The following is a 25,128-nucleotide window of genomic DNA, read 5'->3' on the forward strand; positions in this document are numbered from 1 at the left end:
CATGTGTCACCCTGCATCAGAGGCAGGGAATAGAAGACCCCAAAATAAAGGCCATTAAACCCATTGCCCTGGGTCTCTCTACCCCCTTCACCGCAGCCACACTCACACTCACACTCTAAAACTTGAAGGCGTATTCTTGGAAAGCTGACTTCTGTGAAGAGCATCTCCTGAATCTTTTCTCAGACACTTAACTCCACCTTTGCCCCCTCCAAGAGCTGAGAATGCCACGGTCACCAAATCCAAGCTTCACTGTCTAGTTTTCCAACTCCCCTCCTCTGGCCCGACAGTCACAGAAGCAAAGCATTCCCTAGTGTCCAGGATGAGCAGCCAGCTGGCCAGCCAGTCAGTGACGTCCTTAGGAGTGTGCCAACAGCCTAACAACTCTCAAGGTCAGGAGCCCATCTGTCCCCACTGGCCGCCCCTACTGGACTGCTGGGTGGCAGCAGGCTGGATGCACACGGATGTTTCTTCTATTTCGGTAGCTGATTCAGGCCCAGCCTAGAGCCTCCTCCTGCTTCCTGCTGACAACCATGTCTGCCTGCAACTCAGGATCCCTTCTCTTTGTGCGAGGGCTCTGGGGGTGCAGCGCATCCCCAACTCCACTGTCTCTGAGTCCAAAGAGAAAGCTCTCTGACCAGCAGACAATCAGGACATGGCAGGAACCTTGTTGGTCAGCTGCTGAGACCCCTGCTGTGGAAGGAAGCTGGAGTCCAGGCTACAGGCTGGTCCCAGGCAGAGCCCCTGAGGCTCCTGGTCAGAGGGCACCAGGGCATGGTCCTGCTGAGCACGCAGCACCTGAGCTCGCCCAGCACCAGCCCTAGGAGTGATGCAGAGGTGGCTTTGGCCCATGGACTTCTAAAGGCTCAAGTGCCATCAAGACATGCTAGCCTAGGCCAGCTCAGCCTCAAGTGTCCTGAATCCCGGTGCCTACACCTCCAACTCCCACCTTCATTCCAGGCCCAGCTCGCTGATTTGTTTCATCAGACTCTGCCCTCACAAGGTTAGGCCATGTTCCCCCCAACTCTCCTGGCTGCCTGGTCTTCCTCATCTAGGTTGCAGATTCCTGAATCAAAATTTTAAGGCTAACCTCTATAAATTTAATCCAAGGAAATAATCAAATGACTATGCAAAGACATATATACAGAAATGTTTGTTATAGTATTATTTGTAAGAGTGAAATATTAAAAATACACTAGATCTCCATTATTAAGGCACTGGTTAAGTAAACTGTGTGGCTTATTATAACCATACAATATGAAGCCTTTAAAAATGCTATAGAATTGTATTTGCTGACGTAAAAAGGTACCTGCAACATATTGTGAAGTCAAAATAATGGATTACCAAGTAGTACAGACAGTGTGACCTCATCTGTGTTGTGCATGTGTGCGTGTACACTTTATGTATATGCTTAGGAAAATAGCCTGGAAAAGGACACTAAAATGGTCATTTCTCGGGATTATAATTATAAGTAATTTATATAATTTTAAGTGTTATCTTTTAAAATATTTTTACAATGAACAAATAATATATTATTATTTGTTTTAATACTAATAATATCAATAATATTTTAATGATATTTAATAATACTATTTTAATAACAAGAAAAGTTAAATTACAAAAGAAGAATTGCAGTTTTTAAGGAGCTAAGTAGTCACCTAGCTGCTGGCCACCCCCAGATCCAACCTCCTGGAGGACCAGAGCCCCAGGTGACTGAATAAGAGTGACAGCCATGCTCGTGTGTTGATTCCAGAAGGGTGGGGCCCAGGTGGCTTAGCTTGGCTCTGGTTACCAGTTAATCCCATGTCTATGGTAAAAATCTCACTGACCAAAAGGGTGAGAGGACCAGCTACATTTACCTTACTTCCCCGAGGAAATCAGTGGTAGAGAAGATGCCTTTCTGATTTCCAGGTGAGCTGACCTACCTTGCACCGTCCGTCTCTGGCAAGCTCAGGATTCGTCCCCAGGATGCAAAATCCTCGATGGCCACCAACACTTAGCACAGTGTGAGCATCACCAGGAGGCCAGGCCGTCTAAAAAGAGACAGAAGAGTGGGGGTGGGGTAAGGAAAAGGTATCATCTTTTGCAAAAAGATCTCTTTGGAATTCCCCCATCTTAGATGGTCCCCACCTTAAGTGGAAGCTTGTCCCTATCTTGGATTTCCCGGTATGGATGATCTCACACAGGCCATGCCCAAACTCTGCCCCGGCACACCAAGATAAGGGGATCCGAGTGGGCAGCAGAGGACCCCAAGGGGCAGACACTAGATCTCACCCCTCCATCCCGCAAACACAGAAAGCCCTAATCCCCATGGTAGACCCATTAACACTCAATAAGAGAGAGAATAATGGCATTTCCTTCCATCTAATCCAAACCAAGAAATTCCAGAGATGGGGAAAAATAAGAAATGTAAGTCTTCTTTAATGCTGAAAAGAGCACAGGACACAAACTCTGGAACTACAAAAGCGCATCATTACTTTTAGACAGTGGACAAGAAAACCTTGAGGAGGCAAAGGATGGGTTCCCTGCAGAGAAGGTTTTTAAAAAAATATATGGATTTACTACCTCGTAGAGAGAGGCTATCGATTACGCGGAGGCAGGGCTATCCCTAGTTCCCTCTTTCAAATATAATATATGTGAAAGCCATCTTCACGACAGGAAATGACATCCTTCACTGCAAAAAACGCATGACTGTCATTACCTGGGAATCGATATCTTTTTCTAAACTGAATATATCATTACCAATTGATTTTCCCTTTTCCTCCTAGCACTCCAGAGTCCTGGATAGCAGGGAGAAAGCTTTAATGTGATATGAAGCTTGTGGACAGGTAAATAAGTTATTGTAAACTAATTCCACCTTATGACGAGCTTCTCTCCGACGATGCAATGGGTCCTTCTCAGAGCCTCTCAACTCAAGCTTTTTCAGCTGCTGCTGACAGACACACGCGGGCCATATCAAATAGTCATTTTAAAGCTGAAGGTGGCAAAAATATTATTTTTCCCAAGGATAGCATGTTCCCTTTATGATTAAGAAATAACCTCAGTGGGGAAGCAAAGTAAGCCAAGGTCACCATTTAATTTTGACACAGAATCAAAGTCATCAGTACATTTCCTCTACCAAGCTTATGTGAAGCAGACAGTTAAATTGATCTCTTTGGCCACAAAATATTGACAGTACTGGTGATAATAAACGATCGATGTATTTCTGGGAAAGAGCCTCGGCAGATAAGTGTTGGTGAAGAGAGAGGTCTAGCGGACAGTGGTCAGTCCGTTTTTAGATTCTTGAGGATCTCATTCATTTAATTACCCATTCATTCATTCATTCAATACATATTAAGGGCATCCCCGTTATGTGTCAGGCAGTGTCTAGGCACTGGGAATACAAGTGAACAAAACAGGAAAAAAAATTCCTGCCCTCATAGAGCTCATCTTCTAGTGGATGGAAACACAGAACAAACAATAACCTTAAGAAATAAGTACAGGGGCTTCCCTGGTGGCGCAGTGGTTGAGAGTCTGCCTGCTAATGCAGGGGACACGGGTTCGAGCCCTGGTCTGGGATGATCCCACATGCCGCGGAGCAACTGGGCCCGTGAGCCACAACTACTGAGCCTGTGCGTCTGGAGACTGTGCTCCACAACAAGAGAAGCCGCGATAGTGAAAAAGAGGCCCGCGCACCGCGATGAAGAGTGGCCCCCGCTTGCCGCAACTAGAGAAAGCCCTTGCACAGAAACGAAGACCCAACACAGCCAAAAATAAATATAAAAATAAATAAATAAATAAAAGATTACTATTAAAAAAAAAAAAGAAGTAAGTACAAATTGTACAATATATTAGAAGGTTGTCAGGACTATTTATTAGAGAAGTAGAGCAGAAGATGACTGTGGGAGATTGTGGTGCAGTTTAGAGAGGGTGGTTGGGGTAATAAGCCTCACGAGAGGATGGCATTCGAGCACGCTGGAAGATGATACGGGCCTGGGCTGTGCAGGTGTCCGGGGAGAGCATTCAGGGCAGAGGGAAGAGCCAGTGCAAATGCCTCGGGCGGGGCGTGACTGTTGTGTTCCTGGATCCGCCGCTGTGGCTGGACATGGGAGACTATAGGACATTAAGCTGGAGAGGTGAGAATTCAGTTAGCGTGGGGCCTTGCAGGCCACTGTAAAGGCTACTAACTAATTGAGAGCCCAAGACCCTGGCCAGCAAGCCTTGGAAAGAGCTCTCCCTCTCTTGAGGCAAACCTCTTGGTTGCCAATGTCAGGTTAATCCACTTCCCTTTTCTGCAACCCAGATGGCTCGACTCTCCAGATTGTGCCAGATGAATACAGCACAGTCCAGACAGGAGGGGGCTGGGTAGTGCAGGGGGGCGAGCCACCAGTGCTGTCTAAACTGTTCTGATGACAATGGCCTCGTCCTTCCTCCTTTGTGGTCCCCAGAGGCCACTTCTAGAGGAGATAACCGGAACAAAGTTCCGAACAAAAATAAACCACATGCACAGCTGAGTTCTCTGGGACCGTTCCCTAACGTGCTTATGAAAAGATCCTAACGTGAGCTGACGTGTGAGACATCACAGGCTGTGCTGGGTATCTTCTGTTCGCTCCTCCAGATCGGCTTTCCATCCGGTTCTGTGTCCTGGGAGGCTCACCCGGTCGGCAGAGGGGGTGTCCCTCCAGCTCTGAGACCCTGCAACTTCCAGTTATGTTCAGCCAGTGCAGACACCAGCAGGAGACAAGGGATTGGGGTGGGGCTGGGTGTTTATTCCCTATTTCCTGCCTCCTTGCTTGTCTTCATGGGAGGGCTGTGACTCTCTACTGAAGGTCGTGGCTCTGGTTGGTCTTGGGCTGCACACAGGCCTCTCTCTGCCTTCCAGTAACAGCTCCCCTTGCCCTGATTATGAGCCCTGGGGTATTGCCCTGTTGTGGTCTTATCCTACTGTGTCTACACCTTTGTGAATAGTCCTTTCATTTAACTCTCTTCAAATTACACATTTGAATGTGTCTGTTTCCTGTCAAGACCCTAATGAATACATTCTCAGAGGTGGTTAGAAGCAGGACTTTGGAATCAGACATCCGAATTAGAATTCTAACGTGGCCCTTAGTTTTGTGACACCGGCTAAATTATTTAATTTCTATGAACTCTTGTTTCCCATTATTAATGTATCAGAGAAACTGGTACATAATTATCATCCTCAGCAAAAACATCAGCATGAGCATCTCACTACTGCCATCATCCACTCACAGTCCCAGGGCAAGTCACACCTCCTTCACGACATCTCTGCCCACCTCAACCAGATGCTCCTCCCTTGAGGGGTTTCTAGCTGTTCTCAGCTCATATTTGGTATTAGTTTATGTCTCAGTAATTTCATCTCTTTCCTCTTCTTGCTCTTCTTTCTCCCACCCAACCTCTACTCCTTGTATTCAAATCCTGAACATCCTGAGAACAGACGTTATCTTAATATTTGAATCTCTGGCCCATAACACCCACCACATGGGGGTGTATATAGACCCTTCATTCAGTACCTTTTCTTCTTAGGAGGCCTATAAGCTACATCCATCAACCTAAACACATCCTACCCTAATGAGATGCATGGTATTTAAAGTGATTTTAAAATAAATGACTAGAAACTGATTTCTAGTAATAATTTCATTCCCATGATAACACTGTAAAACCTTAAGTTTCCAAAGATCATGGCCTGGGGAAATGAATCTCAGGAAAGAACCCGGGAAATCACAGGGAGGTAGGTGTGGTTTTCTATCCCCAGGGGAGATGAAGGTACTACCTCTGGAGCTGACCTTTGACATCTCTGGTCAAACTGACCCTTTCTCTTCCACTAATCTCATCATCAAAGGGCAGCTTCCAGGCTTAAGGAAAATAAAATTTAAAAAGCCAAAGGATGAGGGACCTTTTCTACTTTAGTTTAAAAAATACGGTAGGTAATAAGTCAATGCCTGTGAAATTGGTCTTAAGTCCTTCACCTTCTCAAGGCCCTTAAGAGATGCTAATTGAATTTAACAGAGCATAAAGGCCCATATGAAACCAGGACCCATGAATAGGCTGTTTGGGTTACATAACTGCCTAAATGCTGGGAGATCCTCAGAATTAAACTCAAAGAAATTTTTGAGACCCATTCTAACTCTAAATCTTCAAATAAAGATGGTTCCTGACATGAACCAAATTGATAGCCAAGAGAATAATAAACAAGGGCCCCAGGATTTTTTTTACTTCCCTATAAAAGATACCAATTTTTTGGAGAGAAACTGCCTTAAGAGAGGAAAAACCAATTAGGGAGTCTCCCGTTTGATGCAGGATCAGAGAGCAGCCCTGCCTGGGTCTTGACCATGCTACCCAATTATGATTCCAGCGCCCGGGTAGCTCACTACCCCTCAGCCAACTAGGAAACAAGGATTCTTCCTTCCTTGGAAGGAAGAAAAAAAGCAAAGGAACTGGAGGCTGTAAACTATAGTGAGAAAACCAGCTCCCACACCCACCCTCCTGTCAGCCCAGGTGCAGAACCCTCTGGCACCCCTGGCACAGGCTTGGATGTCTGCTGTGAATGTATCCTGCAAGGGGAACTCTCATTCACATTCTCCTTCTTTTAAGAAGAGAGAAAACCAGGCCATCCATTAATAATATCAACCATGGGCTCACCAAAGCTTGTAGGCATGTTGCCAACCCCAAAATAAACACTCTCTCTGAGTGTTTATCCATCAGGTTCTTGACAGTTCATGGACCAAGGGGTCCGGAAGGCACTGCTTTTAAAAGGGGAGAATTAAGATGCAAAGATGGAGCACAGCCGGTTACGAGAGCCCACCCAGCACAATGCTCAGGCTTCTTCTTTCCATTAAGGAGCCAGAATTGGCCACTGATGAGATCCATTACATATTCTCCACGATAGGGATGCACCACCTGGCAAGCTTTTCTACGGGCACGTGTTCTTCAAAGAAAGATAGGATCTTCAGAGGCCATGACTCCTGATTGAGGGAATAATAATAATATTTTCATAACGTTTGACGTTGACAAAGCCTAGTCGTTCACAGTTTCTCATTTACCTTTTCTAACAAGCTTGTGAATACTTTACAATTATTATTCCCATTTTATAGATGAGGAAACAGGCTCATGGACAATGAGAATTACCTAAAGTCACATAGCAAGTGAAAGTGGGAGGGAGCTGGAAGTGGAGCTCTGGATTTGTGCCCCCATCCCACGTCTCTGTTCTGGATTTCGGCCCCCTTGTTCCTGGGATCCCAATCAGTGAGGAGCTTAGAGCTGTTCTGTGTTTTCTCTGCAGTCACCACCCTGGGCTGAATAAAAGCACAGGTGTCGGTGGACGTCCGCATTCCAGTCAGGTCCTGGTGAGCCCAAACTAACCCTACAACCCGACTGGCTGTCCTCCCCACCACCATTGCCCACCTCTCGGCAGCTCCCAGACGCCCCGGAGGTGGTCAGGTTCCCAAGTGACCCCCTGACCCTGAGCAGAGCCTCTCACAGCAGAGAAGCCCAGACGGCCCCAGCCCCTACCGCAGACCTCTGTCGGCAGGACCGCAGCTCACCCAGGTTCTTCGTTACTGTTAACTCGCTGTTTCCCCACACTGTTTTCATCATCACCCCCCACCCCAAGAGAAAAATTACGTGAAATTCTTTCCAATGAGAGAAATTCAATTCTAAGGAGTAGGATTCTGATGGGTAGGGTGGAGCTTTGGTGGGTCAAAACCACTGCACTGAGGTTTGCTTGCAGCTTCCCTGCTCCACCAATCCACGCCACCCCCGCCTGCCTGAGACTGCGTGCATTTGGGGCTGACCTTCCTCCACAGCTGCTACTGCCGGACCCTCATCTCGGGGCCCTGCACTGCCGCCTCCCACGGCACTGCTCAGAACAGTTCTCTCCACTCTCTGCTATGGCTGCCTGGGGCGAGGCCTCCCCATCTCTCACCTGGCTCACAGCCCTGCTACTGCTAAGGGGTGGTGCTCAACCCCAGAATGGGTCAGATCACTCCCTGGCCTGAGTCCCTCCATGGCAGGGGCCCCAAAAACCCAGGCCAGTCTGGACTCTTCCCAGTGTCCTGCCATGTCCAGCCTCCTGCCCCGGACAGCCCCAGCTCTCCTCCACTTCTGTGATCAGACACACACCTGCTCTTGCTTCCTGGACCTCCTCCCCCTGCCTTCACCCCTTCTCCTCCTGAAAACTCCTCTCCAGAAGGTTTTCTGCACTCTCCGGAGTACAGACACTCCTGGGCGAATCCCTGGAGAATATCAAGATAAGGACACAGTGTCACCAAAGGAGGCTTCGCAATGGCCTATCTCCTGGTTCCGCTCGGCTGGCTTGGGTGAGGAGAATGGGGAGATAAGGACGACGGGGTGCCCGTGGCCTGACTGGATCCTAAGTTTTGCCACGACAGGGCTCTGCCAGAAACCTAGGCTGAAAGGTTTCAGAAAAAAAAGGTGGCAAATCAGCTCCCCTGACACAAACTCTTTTCTTGTTGCAAGGCAGACCCACTTCAATTAACTAGGAATCCACCAACTCAGTCCCACCACTCAGAGCCTGCCACAAATTTATAGAGGCTTTCCTGTCACCAGATCCAGAACTGGGAAGACCTTGCATTTCCTGAGGGCCGCAGGCTGGAGAGAAGGGCAGAGGCTCCAGCAAATCTGTTACACCCACTCGCCCATGGCGGCAGGAAGATGTGGGCAGGGCGTGCAGCACCTGGCACGTAGTAGATGCTCAGTAAGGCTCTGCTGAAGGAAAGAAACCGCCTCCAAGACTCAACTCACTTTCTACAATTTTGCTTCGAACATTTGGACATTCACACCACGGCCGCATGACTGGAATACAAACCAGTTTAAAAAAAAAAAAAATCAGACATTGCTTCCAGATTTCGCTCTTATAAACAGGCCTGCATCCTCCCTTTAAATTGTAATAATTCCTTCCCAGATGTTGCTTCTCCTTCAGACCTGTAAATTTAAGCTTTTCATGATGATGCTTCACATTTGCCTGGTGCCCTGGGCTCTTTGTGGAGTGTTTCTGCATCTTCTTTCCCTCATTAGACAGCCACGCGGACCCCAGAAGAGGCAGGACAGGGGCCGGCATCCCTAATTCACTGACAGGAAGGCCAGCTGCTGAGGCTGCGGAGCTGGATTGCGGTGGGTATGGGTGTCGCTCTCCTTCCTGGTGCTGAGAGCCATGGTACCTTCCTCTCCAGCACCGTCCAGGCGGCCATGTGGGTGGGGCAACTGTGGAGTCTCCACCCCCAAGACCATGCTGCCCTCTTAAAACTCTGACTCAGATGTGAACAAGTCTCTTCCCTTGGTTCTCCCTGCACTCCTGGGGCCAGGCTATAACATCTGGATAAGACTTATCTAGAGTCTTGGGGAATAAAACAGAACAATACGCCAGGAGGGGTGAGAGCAGTGGAAAGAGGAAGTAGAACGTGGCCTGATAAGCTGGCGCCCCAGCTGTTCTCCAGGAGGTTCCATCCTGGCTCCATGGGGCAGCCCCCATCTTAGCATTGAGCACACCTGGAATTCACAGCCAGGCAAGAGCCCACCTCAAGTCTGGACCCACAAGCAGAGCCCAGAGAGACTAGGACTTCCCTCTTCCCTCCCACCTTCCCTGTTCCAATTTCTTCTCTGAGGCTGTCCCTTTCCTGGTGACAGACCCTGGGGCTGTTTGCCTCGATTCTTCAGGGGAGCCTTTGACCTGTGTCCCAGGCACTCAGGTAGCTACCACATTGGTCCTCTAGGGGGCCCACAGCTGTACGTGTCAGGGGGTGGGAGACAGCCGTGGGGACAGGAGAGACAACTACCAAACACGTTCATGGATTCAGCATCTGCTCACTGCCAGGGTCTGGACTGAGCCAGGTCTGGCTGATACCTCAGCTGCCAGGGCTCAGGGTTGCTCGGCATCCCATGCCCCTTTGGTCCTTGGCCTCTTGACAGCTTTAGAGAGAAGTGATGGGGAAAACGCGGCTTCACAGAGTAAAACAAGGTGGGCTTTTAGACTCGGTGGGTTTTTGGTCTCCCCACGGAGTTGCAGAGAGGTTTGGGAACCCCTTCTCCCAAGTCTGAACCTTGCAGCCTCGCTCCATGGCACAATCAGAGCTTCACCTTGGATGTTCATCTTAGTCCCTGACACACCTGGTTCAGGGGTTGGCTCAGCCTGGGTGGTGGTCAAGAGCATGGGAGATTGATAATCTTAGAGACCTGGGTCTAAATCTCTAAGTTTAATGGCAGACCCTCCATGCCACTCCCACCTCCTGCCTCAGTCTCCTCCTCTGTACAATGGGGATGATATTTCTGAACATCCATGTTTGTTCTGAGAGTTAAATGTTTGGGTGTAAGAAAGGCACTTGGAATAGCCCATGGCACATATCAGCTGGTGGCTATAACATTATTATAGCCTGCCAACTGAAGCACAGAATAGGTATCCCTGAAGTACCTACAGCGCCATGGGGAAGGTGAGGGCCTTCTTTCCCACCACCTCTCCACAGAAGTGAGCACACAGAGGACAAATGAATGGGGAGGGATCTTCCTTGGGAGCTAGCTGACCAATGGGCTGACCGTGTGTGTAGTTGTCCTGGGTCTATCCGACACTGGTCAGTTACCGCTTCCTGCTCCCTGCAGCTAATCTCCCTGAATTTCCTTTAAGAGGACACTTTCAGCCTTTAACAGCCCCTCCCCTCCTCCTCCCCAGCAACTGCTAAACTCCAGGCCTGAGGGCAGATGCTTTCACAGCTTCTACTCCTCTCCTCTGAATCCAAGCCATAGGGCCAGCGGCTGAAAACCCCTTCCCAGCCCCAAGTGGGTCGGAGAGGCATTACTTCCTCACCCAGTAGAAAACTATTTTATTTGAATAGATCTGAGGCTGTTTCTCAGAGAGAAAAAAAAAAATTGTGAAAGAAAAGTCTTTGGAGATTACATTACTTTTTTACCCAGATATGATGAGTTATCCATTTAAAAATAAACCACAGACAGGCAAGTTTCTCCGTACCCAGGCAGACAGCAGTCATTACCAGGAATTTCTGTAAGTTCTCTGCTTTTCTTGGCCAATATAGAAACAGCCTAGGAACTGAAAATAGAATTAGAAGCTAATTCTGTTTTCCTGGTCTCTACCAAAGCGTGCAGGCAAGTGGCTTGATCACACCAGAGCTTCACGTTCCATCTGAAAAAACATGGAACCATGGCTCACCAACCTCATGGCAATTCTGCAAACTAACCCAGAACCCGAGGAGTCCGGCCAGAGCCCACAGCAGTCAATACGAATGCACCAAATCACTGGGCCACAGCCTGGCATGGCTTGATGTCCAGATACGGGCAGGAAACCAAAGGCAAGACCAGTGAGTGACAAGCTCAAGGTCACACAGCTGATTAGCAGGAGAGCTGGGACCACAAAGCTGGCTTCCAAACTCTCTGGCCGCTGCCCTTTCTCACCCACTCATCTCTCTACAGTTTAACTGTAACTGAAGATTACAGGAAAGTCCCCTAGAAAGGTTAAGCAACTTACCCCAACCCAGTTTTCCTTCCTGCAGAAAGTCCCCCTGTCTTCACTCTCCTTTCCAGTGAGCAGTAAATCAAATATTCCCCGCTGTATTACTTTTCAAGCTCGATGTTTCTAAATCCAAAGACATCTATAAATAATACATACTCATTTATATGTACATTTAAAAGATTAAAAAAAAGCCATAACAAAGATACCTGTAGATTCTCCTGAATACTAATGGACTACTTAAAACACAGTGGAAGCAAATGGCTAATGAACACAGGTACCCTCATACATGAACTTCCCTCCACTCCACCTCGGGCCCATACCCAGTGGGGGAGCCTCTGTTCTGAACCCACTCATTCACTGCTTCTCTCCCACGGTCACATTTAGCCATCTGCTGCTTCTTTTATATGTGGGACTGTGTATTTCTTTTTTTTTCCTCTTCAGTTTTATATGAAACATTTAGCAATGAAGTAGCAAATAAAAATACTACATATCATCTAGAATTCACATAAAATTGTGGTTGGCTTTAACGCATCTAAAGGTTGATAAAAAGAAACACATAGATGTTTCTTAACGGCTTGTTTATATTTTATTATACATTACACACATCTTACTCCATTGAGAAAATTTAGAACTTGATGTGGTTCTCTCTGTCACAAGCAGGCATGGCAAAGATGACCACATCTAGAGAACATTTTTCCCTTGGAACACAAGGTACTTGCCATGCAATTACCCCAGCAGACAGAAATGGCGCAAACAATCCAATAGCACTCACATCAATCTCTGGAAGGAGGGGTTTCTGTACTTGTTTTTCCCCCACAGTGTTGTCTGGCTACCCCATCCTCCACCCTGCTGGGCAGCTCTGCTCTTCACTCCAAACTGAGGCTGTGGCTGGAGGACCATCATGTCTCAGACAGACGTGCAGGTCAGCTAGGCGCTGGCAAAGTTGGTGTCTGCTCCATCACACACCCACGTGCAGAAACAGGGGAGGTCCCAAGGCTGTAGACAGCAAGGGCTAAGTTAACTCTGCTGGTGGAGCTGAAGGTGGTCAGAGGAAGCAGAGCTCCTGGGTGCAGGAAGCTCCATGCCAGGCCCTAATCTAGGTCCCGGAGGATGAGCGCATCTGAAAGATCAACCTGAAGACGTTCAGAGGACAGGCATCTTAGTTTGAGTTCCCCTCCAAAGTGGCCCCTGAAACACTGATTTGGATGTAAGTGGGGTTTTTTGTTTTGTTTTTTTTAAAAGAGTAGACCCAAGGAAGCACCATGAGGAAGTAGGGATGTGAGAAAGGAGACAGGGAAAAGTCAGTTGAGGAAGCATTAACCAGTGGGTTCCCACTTGGGCAACTGGGGGCTTATTCCTACTGGGGATGCTCTGAGAGGCTGGGTAGAGCATATCTTAAAGTTGTCCCACCAAGAGATGAGGAAGGAAGCTGGGGTATTGATTCATTACCTCCCACCTCTCACTGGCTGACAAGTGCTTTGGGGTATCAGTCCCCCCAGCACGTCCAGCCTGCCCCATGAATGGGCTGGGCACTCCCACACAGAGAAAGGCAGGAAGCGAGAACTGTCAGCTGGCGAGCCCCAGGCTGGGGAATGGGCGTGGCATCAACAACCTCTGATAGCGCTCATCAGCTCCTGCGTACTTCCGGGGACTGCAGCCTCAGCACCTGTTCAGGTGCCTTGGTCTCAGGGACCCTCCCCTTTTGAGTGAGAGGGAGACACACACTGCTTGCCACAGCAGACGACCTTGAGGTTGCTCATCCCCACATTCCATGCTGTGTCACATGTGTTCGTAATGGGATCATCTGCTATCTGTCAGCCATGGAGAAACCACGTATGAAAAATAACATTGGGGAGCAAATTAAGTGATCTGTCTGCAAGCAGCCTGTTTAGATGAGGAAGGGTTGCCATTGACAAATCTATTAAAATTATACATAAATTTCTAAGAGCACACAGATTCATGCCCTGAGGACACCGATTATGGGCATTTAAAATAAAACCCGGATTAAATCATCTTGTCTCACTTGAATGGGGTAAAAACAATTAAGAGAAGAGGGAGAAATAAATTATATCCATCACCTTCCTGACCAAAAAAAAAGTTCAGAGTTTTCGTTTGTCAGCATGATGATGCCTTAAAACTCTAAGACTTCTGTGTGCTGCCAGGTTAAAGGACAGAGGGATCCAAAGAGGCCTTTGGGTGCTCTCCAAGTCGGAAGGGAGAGCTGGGGGGCCAGGTGTGCCTCTCTTGGGAAGCAGAACCCACCCAGACAAGGATTGAGGCAAGTGGTTTATCTGGAGAGTGATGCCAGAAAGCTCAGGCAGGTGAGTGGGGAGGTGAGACCGGTAAGTGAAGGAAGCCGACAGAGATTGCCCTAGTATGCAGTTCTCCACTGTGGGCACCTGGGCCAATGTCCCTGGGGGCCTCTGGGGGACAGAGAGGGACGTGTCTCAGTGTTGTCCCACCTGAGACGTGAGGAAGCTGCAGTATCTGCCGCCAATTCCCATTTCTCATCGGCTGAGAGCTCCTGTCAGTGAATTAACTCGTAGGCACTTCAGGTCTGTCCCTAGAGTCCAGCAAAGGCTCAGGGGTTACCGGGCTGGGGAGGACTCCAGGAAAATGAGCCTCCAACATGTGCAAACATACTGTGCTGGAAACTCATAACCTCTGATTACTTGGATGGAATTCAATTTGCCACTTTCAAAAGTCTAACAAAAACAGACCCCCCCCCCACCCCCATGTAATCACTGAATAATATTATAATCATTCTGCATGGAAATTGCATTCTTTCCCTGATGTAAGCATAGGCTTTGAACCTCTCAGGGCTTCACCCACTACATTATTTTTCAGAGTATGAAGTAGCAGGTTCCAATTATCTGAAAAAAATGTGGAACAGTCACAGCACAATACATAGTATGATCCAGATAGAATACACATTCTCCAGGACAGGCACCTTGATTAGTGCCTGTGACTGTTAAACACATTTCAGGTAATACAGTGATAATGGACATTAATAGTAGCAATAGTGCTGAAGTGCTAGAATATAATGATTTCTGATTATATTACTATTTCCTTTTGTGGAGCACAGCGCATATTTCCAAACGACTCTATGCTCATTAAACTACACAAAAGCCCAGCGACAGGTCAGCAGAAAGGTGGCCAGAAGGGGCTTGCAGTTACGTACTGGTGTTTGGGAAAGATGGCGGCCAGAGTTCTTGGTGGGGCAGCGGACCCAGCACCATTTTCTGTGATCTGGATCCATCAGACATGTCTGCCTACGTTGACAGACATCAACTACTGAACAGCCAGCAAAGAAACGCTCCTATGTGCAATGTCATAAGCTGATGGGTGTTAAAGGAGAATTTGATAAATTATAATTTTTTGTCTATGCTCAAATATATGACCTTCTTTCCCCTGCATCTCCTGTTATCCCTCAGAAAAAAGGGTGTTCCATAATGGAAAAGAATATAAAAAAGAATGTATATATATGTACAGTCACTTTGCTGTACAGCAGAAATTAATACAACATTGTAAATCAACTACACTACAATAAAAAGGGTGTTGCCTTAAATTCAATATATCCAATATCCAATTTGATGGATTCTACATCAATAAAAAGTCTCGTTTTATAGTGCACTCTCCCACCTGATTTAGTTAACACAGATGCAGTAATTACTCTTGGGATTATGACTTCATTATTTCAGTGTTTGGATGTCATTGTAAACAAGACTTTTAAAAGTCACTTTAAAAAGAAACCCAACAATGGTTAATTGCTGCAAGAGATCATGAATAGCCACCTATAAGGCAAGTGAAAAACAAAACAAAACATAACTGCCTCAATTTATGGGAATTGGGACCTGTGGCTTGGGATACAATTTTAAAGGAAGACATAATCCACGGATTCAAAAAGTGCTGTCTCTGCCGTCTCTTGAAAACGTGGATGCAAGTGAGGCTCACAAGCTCTGGAAAACTGTCAGAGGACTCAGAAAGCTGCTCTAGGGATAAAAAAATACACTGGGAACAAAACACACTCTGGAGTTGAAACTGCACCTGACAGGTTTGGATAGAGACTCATGAAATATAAGTGGGAAAAAGCACTATTTAAAAATTGACGGTTTAGATATTTTGTAATTTTAAAGATGTGTAACTAAAGTAATTAATTACATATTTTAAGTAAACAGTTTGTTGTTTCATTTATACTGTATTCCAAAAATATTCATATATTCACATACTGGCTAAAAAATTTTCCAGAGCCCTTTTATTTGGGAACGTGGGCAGCTGCCTTGTATTTGGGTGTAAAGTTAGTTTTCTTAGCACTGTAGGCGTACAGTTGCTATCCTGGCAAAGGCTAAATTTAATCTACAAATCAAACCCACTTAGGGACATGAGAAGGTCTTTCTTTAGTGCAACAGTCCCTTCATTGGGCAGATGGGAAAACTGAAGCCCAGAGAATTTTCTGTTCTATCACAGAATCCTTAAAGGAAGAAGTAAAATGAGAAGAAAACCTCAAAATAAGAACATGACTTTTAAAAAATTGCACTGTAGTTGATTTACAATATTGTGTTAGTTCAGGTGTACAGCAAAGTCATTCAGTTTTTTAAATATATATATATATTTTTTTTCAGATTTTTCATTATAGGTTATTACAAGATATTGAATATACTTCCCTGTGCTCTACAGTAAATCTTTGTTGCTTATCTGTTTTATATATAATAGTGTATATCTGTTAATTCCATACTCCTAATTTATCCCTCTTCCCCCTCCCCTTTGGTACAGTAACAGTTTGTTTTCTATGTCTATGAATCTCTTTCTGTTTTGTAAATAGCATTTTTTTATTTGTAGTAATTTTTAGATTCCACATATAAGTGATACTACATAACATTTGTCTTTCTCTGTCTGACTTACTTTACTCAGTATGATACTCTTAGGTATGAAAATCTCTAGGTCCATCCATGTTGTTGCAAATGGCAATATTTCATTCTCTTTAATGGCTGAGTAGTATTCCATTATATATATATACACCACATCTTTATCCATTCATCTGTCGATGGACACTTAGGTTGCTTCCATATCTTGGCTATTGTAAATAGTGCTGCTATGAACACTGGGGTGCATGTATCTTTTTGAATTAGAGTTTTTGTCTTTTCCAGATACGTGTCCAGGAGTGGGACTGCTGGATCATATGGTAGTTCCATTTTTAGTTTTTAAGGAACCTCCATACTGTTTCCCATAGTGACTGCACCAATTTACATTCCCACCATCAGTGCAAGAGGAGAACATGGCTTCTTGCACGGACACCCCATGTGACAGCAGCTGGGCCTGGGCTCTGCATCTATCAGGTGGGGATACTTTGGGGCTGTGAACTCACTGGTCATAAGCCAACCTCAAAGAATCCCCTGGTAGCGGGTTACTTGCTGCACTGACACCTGCCTTCTCTTCTGAAGGGTATTCCTTCTGGATTCCAGACCAGTTTGCATTTCCTCTGCCCTGCCAGAATGTTGCCACTGCTTTAAAAAAATGAAGTCACATTTATTTAAAAGCATACGTAAATACGAAAACGCATCTCCAGTCTTCTTTCTAAATGGGAGGAGCCCTGCTAAAATGTGCCAGGCGGGAGTCCTCTGGTCCCACCTCTGTCCACACCCTTGACCTCCCTGAGCAGCAAAATCCTCTCCTCCCCTCTATCTGGGGTGCAGTCCCTTCCACCTGCAAGCTCAGCCTCCAGCTCTTTCTGTCTGTCAGTTATGGGCCAGGGGCTGTCACACTCGACCATCCCTCCTCATTGGAGGAGGAGCCATTGTAATTAAAACCCAGGAAAGCAGGATCTGTGCTGGCTAATGATGTAGCTTTGGGCCCTGAGACCTACTTTAAATTTTATTAGTCATGCAAATCCACCTACCCCCAACACCCAGCAAAAATAGAGGAGAAAAGGTGCATTTGATAGTGAGGTGGGGTGTCCTGATAGGGGAGTTCCATGAGGTTACTGGGGTCCACTTAATAGTCTCAAGCAGCAAAGAGCGAATTTGATTTCCCAGAAGCATGTGTTTCTCTTTCCATGGGGGCATTTCAGCTATAAAGTGTCTGAAAAATTAACAGCTACATGAGAACTCCTAATCAGGAAGAATTAAACTGGCTATCTTAAGGCCACACTTTTCAAAGCTGCAGGCATGGAATTTTTGGAGCAGCTGCAGGGAGAGCTGGAACATATGAATTATGAATTGACACCCTGTGGACTCTGCAGTCTGGTTCCAGAGCCCAGACCCAACTTGGGAGACCGGAAGAACCACAGGCTATCTCACACTTGTGCACGAGCCCAGTGTCAGTCAAGGGCTGGCTCCCCCATTCACAAGCTTCTTGACCCCTCTGCCTCAGTCTCCTAAGCTGTATAATGGGAAGAAGAGCACTTCTGCATAGGGCTGCCAGATTAAACGAGGTAATTCAAGAAAGTACTCAGAAACCTACTGATACACAGTAGGTTCTTAATAAATGTTAATGGTTATTGTTTGCTCTTGTCTGCCACCATAATGATCTACCTAAGACACAAATCTGGTTTCCTCTCATTGGAAACCCTTTAGTGGCTTCCCACTGAATAGACAAAATCCAAAATACTTGGTATCAGTGGCCTCAGCCCTACTCTAGCGACTTCAGCCTTACTGGCCATGGGGCCCCCACCCTGCACTACTGGAAGCTTCTGAGCGGGCATCTTGCCCTCTCATTTCTGTCCCTCATCTCCTGCCTGGCCAGCTCCACAGTGGTGCCTAAGTGGTCAACCTCTGAGCTCCTGCAGTTACCATTTACTGAGGCACTTTTCACTCTATTCACGTTTTGGACCGATACTCTTTGTTGGGGGGCTGCAGGATGTTTACCAGCATCCCTGGGCTCCACCCACTAGATGCCAGTAGCACCCCTACTTTCCCCCTCACACCCCCTGCCCCCAAGTTATGACAACAAAATATATCTCCAGACATTGCCTGGTGTCCCCCAGGAAAGGGAAGGGGATAAAATTACCCCTGCTTGGTAACCACTGCACTAAACTATAAGTCCCTTGAGCACATAGGCTATAACTTATTCATTTCTCTATCAGTGGGACCTAGTCCAGTACTTGACAAACAGTAAGTGCTCAATAAATGCCCGTTGAAAAGGAAAGAAGGAAGTAAAATGAATTCAGTGCTCGTAACATAGTAAATATCTCTGCCAAGGATGAGATAAGCATGTTGGATCAAATAATGAATAAATGAATGAGACAGATACAAGTTTGGTAAGTGACTATATACACAGAAGGCATGTTGAACAAATAAGTCCCTCTCATCATTTAACATCTCATAGAAAAATTTCAGTTCCCCCCATTCCCATCCCCTTCCGGCTTCCCCTCTACCTGTCCTACTCAGCTCCTCTGCATCCCAGCAAAACTTCTTCATGGGTTGCCTGGGTCTCCTGTCTACTAACTCACCTCCCATTCCTTCCTCAGCTCACTCCTCAGCCCGTCACTCCACCTCAAGTTCTCTTGCTAAGGTCACCAACGATATACTCGTGGGTAAATCCAATGGAAGGTTTCCATTCTTCATCCTGTTGGCCATCCCAGAAGCCTTCCACACTGATGATTGTTCCTTGAAAGCAGGGATGGTAATCATGATGTAAACAACTGGCATGGCATGGGCACACACTTCCTTCCCAATCTCGTACATTTTTCCCTACTCCCTTGGTTGCTATTTCAGTCTATTTTGCAGGAACACTCCTCTCTCCCTGGCTATTAAATATCAGAGTTCCTTGAGGATTTTCTCTAATCTCTCATCCTTTTGCTTTACTCTCTTCTCTTGCCCCAGTTTATCTAATCCATGCTCAGGGCGTCGATTACCCTCCATATGCTGATGATTCCCTAAAACATATGATCTCCAGCCCCTACCTTTCCTCTGAGCTCCAGATCTGTACATCTCACCTGCTTATCCGACATCTCTAATTTGATGTCTCAATGGCAACTCAACCTGCCCCTTCCTCTGACCCAAACAAAACAAAGCATGAGGGACTTTCCCAGTGCTCTGGTCTCAGTAGACAGACAGCATCGCTAACCATCCAACTGTGCAAACCTGACACCTAGGAGCCTCTCCCTCCATCCCCACACCATCAACGCCCCTTCTGAAATCTTTATCTTCATCTACTTCTCTTTACCCCCATTGCCACTTCTCTCTCTCGCAATGGTCCTTTCACGCGGTTCCCCTGAATCTTCACTTGCTTTTCTCTGATCTGTTCTCATGTTGCAGCCAAAGAGGTTTTTTCTCAAAATGCAAATCTGATCCTGTTCCTCCCCCGCTTTGAGCCTCCCCCCAAGGCTGTGCATGGACTGATTATTACTTCCCATCCTGCCTCATCTTACTCCTCCTCTCTGTCCTCTTCTACACTCCTCCACACTGGCCTTTTTTCAGTTTCCAGAATGTTCCATACTCCTGTCACAGGGCCTTTCCATGCAGTGTTTCCTCTCTCTCTTCACCTGGTTAATGCTGATTCAGAGCCCAACTCAGGCATCAACTCTTGAGGGAAGCCTGACTTGACCTGAGACTATATCACACCCCCATTTATAGAGCTATGAGAGGTTCTCTCTCCTTCAAGCACCCGTGTTCTAATTACAATTTATGTTTGCGATTATATGATTAATTCCTGTCTTCCTTGCCTAGAGTGTAAGCTCCATACAGACAGAGACCATGACTACTTTTGTTTAACTGTGTCCAATCCTGGTGTGTGTGGGGGGGCAGCTAACTGTGACCTCTGGGCCAAATGTAGCCCAATGCCTGTCAATAAAGTTTTACTGGAACAAAGCTACACCCATGGGCTTATGTATTGCTTACAGTTGCTTTTGCCTTACAAGAGTTGGGTAGCGGCAACAGAGACAACATGGCCCTCAAAGCCTAAAATATTTACTCTACAGGAAAAGTCTGCCATCCCCTGCTCTAGGCTGGAGCGCTAGCGCCTAGCAGAAAGCAGACATTCAATACAAATTCACCAAATGAAGAGTAAACAGGCAAGGAACAAATAAGTTTCTAATAGATGCCTTGTTATCTGCTGAGTGACTGAAATAAACCCTCTCTAGGGCAATGCTGGCCACTGCAGGCCTGCATTAGAATGATGCGGGCAATTATTAATGAGCTGACCCCCCCCTCTTCTCCCCAGGGGTGGGGATCCTTGAATTTTCTTTGGATTCCCAGCCGACTGGTCACCACAGGCAAGGAGGGGGCCATTCATCTGACTATGGGGCCCTTGTTTCCGGTGCTTCAGAGATAGGGGAACTCTTACTGGCTCCCCCATGCCCGCTGGATCCTGTCAAAATCCTGTGACAGCCCTAAAGGAAGAAGAGGGGATTTCCGAGCCACCCTAGCTCAGGGACACTGGGGGGGACTCCACGGGTCCAAAGAAGTCTCAACCACACAGTGGGGGTCCTGGGCGGGGAAGGAGCCCAGAACACAGCAAAACCCCTAAAGGGACAGACCCAAGGACAGAACTAGTAACCCCTGGCTGTCCCTCCCTCCTGTTTGCCAAAACCTGCAGGAGCCTGCAGCTCAATGCAACCACCACCCAGAGTAAAAGGTCGCCTTCACTGCCCCAGCCCCCAAAGACCTCGCCATTCCTTGTTCAGAGCTCATTCTGAGTTCAGCCTTTTGTCAAACATCGTCCTATAATGGTCGCTGTATCCCCTTCTCTCTACCCTGCACTATCGCAGAGCAGGGCCTGCTTTACCCTCCTCCTGCCTCTGTCACCACCCCTTCCAGCTCCAACCCCTGGATCAGGAAGGCACAGCGCAAAGCACAGAGGTGGGTCTCAGCAAACACCTGGGAAAGGCCAACAGGCCACGGAACACGCTGGATCCCAGCTGCACTGCCCCCGACACCTGAGGTGCTGATGGCCACCACTCAGCTCCCTTCCGCCCAGGGCCGCTTCTTCTGTGGCGAGTGTGACCTGCAGTGACCTTGCCTCCCGCCTCCCTGCGTCCAGTACTGGCTAAGCTGGGCCCTGTTAGCACATTTCAAACCAGCCTGGGTACATCCAGCGGCCAGCCCTGGAGGTTCCTGGACTACCATGCAGGCTTCTTCTGGAGCTGCCATCCTGGTGGGGGAAGACTCCAGAATTTTAATACTCATCAATAAGTTGTAGAAAATTCCCAAAGCAGTGATAAAGCCGCATCCAGGCTGAAGCGTTAAATGTGGCAGGAACAGAAAACGCAATGTGAACATTACATCCAAGCACAAACAACCAGAAACCCGCAGAGCTGGCGTGGGAGAATGTTTCCGGCTCTTCCCTCGTGGGTGCTAGACGCAGGCACCACGTGGCTTTACGAGAGAAAGAGTCTCAGATTTAGTGCTCAGACGTTTTGTTAAGATCCGTGGAAAAGAGAAGGAACACTCCTGCACAAAGCCCCAGTCACTGCTCCAAGGATTCTAGAACGCCCTCCTACCTGCATCTTCCTGGGTCCCTGGCACGGCTCTAGGAGCACTGGGCCACCAGGGGGACCCTGCTGGGGGTCCCGCAGAGGCGGCTCCCCCTCAGCCCTGCCCCTGCCCCTGCCCCACTGCGTCAAGAGCCTGGGGTCTCCTCTTGCCTTGGCTTCTCCACTTACAAAAATGGAGGGGATGCTGGCTCTTGTCATCACGCTGGAATCTGCTCAGAAGTGGAAGCCTTTGAAATAGGCTTGGTGGCTGTCTCAGTCAGCTATGGCTGCCATGACAAAATACCACAGATGGGGTGGCTTAAACAGCAGAAATTAGTTTTCTCACAGTTCTGGAGGCTGGAAGTCCAAGGTCAAGGTGCAGCAGCTCTGGTTTCTCCTGAGGCCTATCGTCCTGGCTTGCAGATGGCAGCCTTCTCGCTGTGTCCTCACACAGTCTTTCCTCTGTGTGTGCACACATCCCTGGTATATCTCTATGAGTCTAAAGTTCCTCTTTTTCTAAGGACACCAGTCAGAATGGATTAGGGTCCATCCATATGACTCCCTTAACTTTAATTGCATCTTTAAAGGTCCTATCTTCAAATACAGTCACATTCGGAGGTCCTGGGGGTTAGGGCTTTGACATATCAATTTTGGGGAGACATAATTCAGTGTATAACAGGGGCTAACAAATGAGCCGAAGAGCATGCCTGACCATGTCATGGTAGAATTAAGGGAAGCAGGAGACCGTCCCTCCACGGATGCTTCACCCAATGACGCCCCCGATGGCAAACTTGTCTGCCCTCAGAGGAAGTTCTTGAGCAGAAAGATGAATACAATTCATAACCAAAACTATCTTACGTTCACTGGATTTCTATTTATTTATTTGGTTTTAACCAAAACCTTCCCTGAAAACAGATGGGCAAATCAGTGATGATGACAATGATGATAGTAACAGTAGAACAACAACAACTAATCAAACTAAGCAAAGCTACAAACACTTTTAAGTTAAAATAGGCTAAGTTGGGCTTCCCTGGTGGCGCAGTGGTTGAGAGTCTGCCTGCCAATGCAGGGGACACGGCTTCGAGCCCTGGTCTGGGAAGATCCCACATGCCGCGGAGCAACTAGGCCCGTGAGCCACTAGGCCCGTGAGCCACAGCTACTGAGCCTGTGCGTCTGGAGCCTGTGCTCCGCAATAAGAGAGGCTGCAACAGTGAGAGGCCTGCGCACCGCGATGAAGAGTGGCCCCCGCTTGCCACAACTAGAGACAGCCCTCGCACAGAAACGAAGACCCAACAGAGCCAAAAATAAATAAATAAATAAATTTTAAAAAAATAGGCTAAGTTGACAAGCCTTGTTTTCGACCGGAACTGTAACTCTGAATTACACGGCACTTATAAAATATATATTTAGTTAACTCTTTTACAGACTGTTGTAAATCGGTCATAAAAGGCCAGACTTCATAGAAGTGGTCTAACTTTAGGGGTGAAACAAAACGTTGTTACTGATTATTTAAGGGACTAAAGGCAACAACTCTACCAAAAGGAGCAGACCCGAGAAGCGTCTGTTCTGGAGGCATCAAAGGGAGGTCTTATTAAATTCACTGTAAGTTTATCTCCAGAGACCACAAACTGATTGCACATGGAGTGTGGACTAGAGAAAAAAAATAAATGGGCCCCCACCTTCTGCTTCTATAAGTTGTCAAACTCAGCATAAAACCCTTAGTTCTTTTTAAGTGCCAGGCTCTGTGGAATGTGATACTGAGAGAGAGACAGCCTTGCTGTTTCTTCCACCCCTTACACCTGGCACTTGGCATAGTGTCTGGTGGGCAGCAGGCACCAAGAAACAGTGGTCGTATGGAATTTAAAAAGCACACGCGGGCTTCCCTGGTGGCGCAGTGGTTGGGAATCCGCCTGCCAATGCAGGGGACACGGGTTCGTGCCCCGGTCCGGGAGGATCCCACATGCCGCGGAGCGGCTGGGCCCGTGAGCCACAACTACTGAGCCTGCGCGTCTGGAGCCTGTGCTCTGCAACGGGAGAGGCCGCGACGGTGAGAGGCCCGCGCACCGCGATGAAGAGTGGCCCCCGCTTGCCACAACTAGAGAAAGCCCTAGCACAGAAACGAAGACCCAACACAGCCATAAATAAATAAATAAATTAATTAATTAAAAAAAAATTTAAAAAAAAAAAAAAAAAAAAAGCACACGCGTTGTGGAAGAGATCTGGGAAAGAGGGAGGATTGTAGAAAAATGCAAGAATAGAGGGAGAGCAAAAATCAGAGACGCTATGAGCAGAGCATCCTAATAAGCATAAGAGACTGTGCAAATGAAATAAGTAAATCATTGTTCAGTTGTCTGATATGATTAGAAAAGGGAACAGAAAAAGCTGAATAAATAACTGCTTTAAAATGTATAATCTGGGCTTCCCTGGTGGCGCAGTGGTTGAGAATCTGCCTGCCAATGCAGGGAACACGGGTTCGAGCCCTGGTCTGGGAGGACCCCACATGCCATGGAGCAACTAGGCCCGTGAGCCACAACTACTGAGCCTGCGCGTCTGGAGCCTGTGCTCTGCAACAAGAGAGGCCGCGATAGTGAGAGGCCCGCGCACCGCGATGAAGAGTGGCCCCCACTTGCCGCAGCTAGAGAAAGCCCTCGCACAGAAACGAAGACCCAACACAGCCATAAATAAATAAATAAATAAATAAAAATAAAATTAAAAAAAAATGTATAATCTGCATCTTTTCAAAAATAAGCCCAGGCTTTTTTGTAAAGAATGTTTATCAAAGTTATACAAAACATCAAGACTGTACATTTTATAGACCAATTGAAAACCTGGGGGTTTAAATAAAATCCATCCCACTAAGCATAAAAATAAAGTTTTTTTGTTTTTTTTTTAATAATTTTAATTTTGTCCTTTAAGTGACTATTTTCTTTTTTATTTATTTATTTATTTATTTATTTATTTATTTATGGCTGTGCTGGGTCTTCACCTCTGTGCGAGGGCCCTCTCCAGCCGCGGCAAGCGGGGACCACTCTTCATCGTGGTGTGCGGGTCTCTCACTATCGCGGCCTCTCTTGTTGCAGAGCACAGGCTACAGATGCGCAGGCTCAGTAGTTGTGGCTCATGGGCCCAGTTGCTCCGCGGCATGTGGGATCTTCCCAGACCAGGGCTCGAACCTGTGTCCCCTGCATTGGCAGGCAGATTCTCAACCACTGCGCCACCAGGGAAGCCCTAAAGTTATTTTTAAAAC

At 47.1% G+C, this 25,128-nt stretch overlaps 1 protein-coding gene across 2 annotated transcripts in view; it reads right to left on the minus strand.

Moving 5' to 3' along the window:
* KLHL29 (kelch like family member 29) overlaps positions 1–25,128 on the minus strand; it is a 315,474-nt gene that overhangs the window by 228,894 nt on the left and 61,452 nt on the right. For both annotated transcript variants that reach the window (XM_007183458.2, XM_057558621.1), the window contains exon 2: positions 1,923–2,030. The gene's annotated coding sequence lies outside the window, so the exon portion shown is untranslated. The remainder of the gene's footprint in view (positions 1–1,922; positions 2,031–25,128) is intronic.

Source organism: Balaenoptera acutorostrata, chromosome 12 (genome assembly GCF_949987535.1).
Source record: "Balaenoptera acutorostrata chromosome 12, mBalAcu1.1, whole genome shotgun sequence".
NCBI lineage: Eukaryota > Metazoa > Chordata > Mammalia > Artiodactyla > Balaenopteridae > Balaenoptera > Balaenoptera acutorostrata.